Below are 3,268 nucleotides of genomic sequence, written 5' to 3' on the forward strand. Positions count from 1 at the left end.
AGAGATCTCTTAATCATTGTTTATATTTAAAATATTCCAAACCAAAAGTATATACACGCTGTAAGGTAGGAAGGTCTAGTTCGGGCTGACGTTATTCATGTAGGACACATAATGTGTGTGTAAATGGGGACAGAAGCACATCATAACAATCTTCTTGTTTGTTTCGCAACGACCAACAGGGGATGGGTTTAAGGCGTGGGATGTTGCAATCCCCGCCTTCCCCCTCCCTCAACCACCCACCCACCCACCACTAACACTACATGACGTCATTATATCGTGGAAGTGTTTGCTCCATAAGGGGATAGACAGTTATAAATACTCCAAGTTTGTTTTTTTGACGTTGTCTTAAAGTTACCTACAAGAATTGAGAATTCAGGCCAAGACATTAACAGATCTATAATTAACAATGATGATTAATTTCAAAAGACTTTGCAAAAAAGTGGATTACATAATTGTAAGGTGATACAACTGGATTAATGAGCCAGTAATTACAGAACAGGTCTGTAATTTTGCATATTTTTTGTATTTTTTTGATTAATGTTATAGCATAAAAAATATCTCTGTACATTTATATATATATTTATATATATCTCTGTTGATAAAGCAAAAATAATTTTGTGACATCTAAGATCTTTTTCTTCTTCTCTTTTTAACTTGACTTAAATTTACATTTGCTCTCAAATGTATTTTCTGATGTTGAAACAAACTAAGGATAGAGGTTTTACATTTTGTTTGTCTTTGTTTGTCGCAAGAGCTGTTCCGTTGTACGCACGAAAAAGTGGAGCTGTGTCTGTCAATAAAGGAAGTTGCGCAATCAAGCAAACACTAGTCTGGCTCCATCTGTGTTGACTTCATTGTGTCTCCACAGCTAGGCAGATGAACAAGATCAACTCAATTTTTCTAGCCAGACATTGCTCCTTACTTCCTCCCAGCGCAGGAAACTATTCACCAAACATCCTGATCAGAAACATCTTACTTCAAGAGCTTGTTTCATTGTTGTGTGAGCACGATCAAACAAGTGATTAGAAAACATTGCAGAACCCATGTCACATGAAGAAACATAAAAGAAGCAGACATTTTGATTCCGACTTTGGAGGAAAAGGACTTCTAGAAAAACGCCTCACGTCTTGATTGATAATCTTCAGTAAGACACGAGGGAGCGTTATTATGAATTACACAGCGTTGCAGGACGTTCTAGTTTCCCATTTTCTGATGATCTCATGGTGTGACAGGAACCAAGTCTTTTGTACATCGTTACTAATACATGTAATCGCTGTGACTCAATTTGATAAAATATACTCTGGGTATTACAGCCAACCCTTCGATGACAGAGGCATTCAAAGGGGAAATGGCCAGTTACTCTTTGTACATAATCGCCAGGAAAAAAATATATATCAAATGTACAACGGCCATAAATGCATTGACTTAAACTGGATTGGGTTGCCAATAAAGAAGTAACATTTCAACTTTAATAAACAACAGGAGGACTTGTAAACCATATGTAATGTTTGCATTTCTTGCACTGGTCACTTCATAATAGTTTTGTTTATGGATAAAGTATAAATGCATCTAAGTTGTGACACATAAAAGTTTTTTAACGCTTTATAAAAAACAACATTGAATTCCAAATTGTCTGCAAGCTGGAGGCAAAAACAAAAAAAACAAGACCGAAAAAAATAAATAAAGAAAGAAAACAAATTATCGCACCAAATCTGATGGTAAGTAAATGGAAGCAGTAAGCGTAATATACAACGGTATTTATAAACATTTTGAAGTGCTTCAAATTAATAATGAAATATAATAATTAAATGTTACATGCATTGGCACTATGTTGTTTGACAGGTTTAAACAGCGATAGACAATGGCCTTTACTGTCAATCAGGATCACATGTAAATGTCAGATTAGATGTGAAGTGCACAGGCCATTGAAATAGAACAAAGAGAATGCTGAGCTCAGTTGTCGTCTGTGTCTACTTTGAGCGCCCTCTATGTCATAGAGTGGACATAGAGTAACTATACCATATGACATGTCAGCATGGCAAAATTAACCAGATCAACCAATGGGAAAGCTGAAGTTAGCCAAAGAGCTAAAATTGCAGCATGTATGATTTTCCTCAAAGCAGACACACACAGCATTCTTCAAGTTATATTTTTACGGTAATAAGGCCGTGTCGTTTCTGACATGGCCCAACACATTAATGGAGTTTAGAATGGTGCTCGACCAACAGACACTCTTAAAACACAAGCAGCAGCACCCAAGTCTAATGAATGTGAATAAGTACCCAGACTGACACGTCAGAATCAAACTCCATTTTACCAGAGATGTAACTTGACTATGAGGAACTAAATGACACTTTATTATTTGAGATATCCGGAATAACACATCACATGTGTATTTTCGCTGTTTAGATCAACACAGGTTTGTTATCAATGCCCACAAAATTGTAAATTGACAAAGCTTTTCTGAGATATTGGTTTTTGTGTGGCTTGATTTGGTGTCATCTTCTACACAACGTGTTACTTCAAATATGTACATTGTACATAATAACTTTTCCTTAATTGCTATGAGTTGCTTATACTCTTGGTGAAATCAATAATTCAAGTTTTTCAACAAAAAAGAAGATGGAATTCTTGTAACAAAAATGTAAACATAGTTGTCTTGGTGTGAAGTTTCCTTTTTGTCGGAGGATTGTTGTTATAAATTTATCTTTACATCGTTGAAAAGTTCTCTTTGACAAGTTAATTAAATGAATAACCGATTTAATATGTATCCTCAAAGACAATCCGAGCATGGACAAGTAACTGTCTAAGATAGAAATTGAAACTGAATCAAAAAGCCGAGACCCAAACAATAATGTAAACTTTAGTGATGACTTAAGGACACTTTGACTTCTCTGCTACTTCAACCTTTCAACTATGAACAAGCACCCTTTGAACCCATTGTGGAGTCCATTCGACATAGGTGATGGGAAAACACACACTCCATGGGTGATTGGACAAGTACACATATGAAATCCCACAGGAGCCCAATCAATATGGGTGATGGGATAAACACCCAGTAGAAATTTCACAGGAGCCCAATCCATATGGGCAATAGGTAAAGCACCCAGTAGAAATCCCACAGGAGCCCAATCCATACGGGTGATGGGTAAAGCACCCAGTAGAAATCCCACAGGAGCCCAATCCATATGGGCAATAGGTAAAGCACCCATGAAAAATCCCACAGGAGCCCAATCCATACGGGTGATGGGTAAAGCACCCAGTAGAA

This window comes from Asterias rubens, chromosome 1, assembly GCF_902459465.1.
Source record: "Asterias rubens chromosome 1, eAstRub1.3, whole genome shotgun sequence".
NCBI classification, from domain to species: Eukaryota; Metazoa; Echinodermata; class Asteroidea; order Forcipulatida; family Asteriidae; genus Asterias; species Asterias rubens.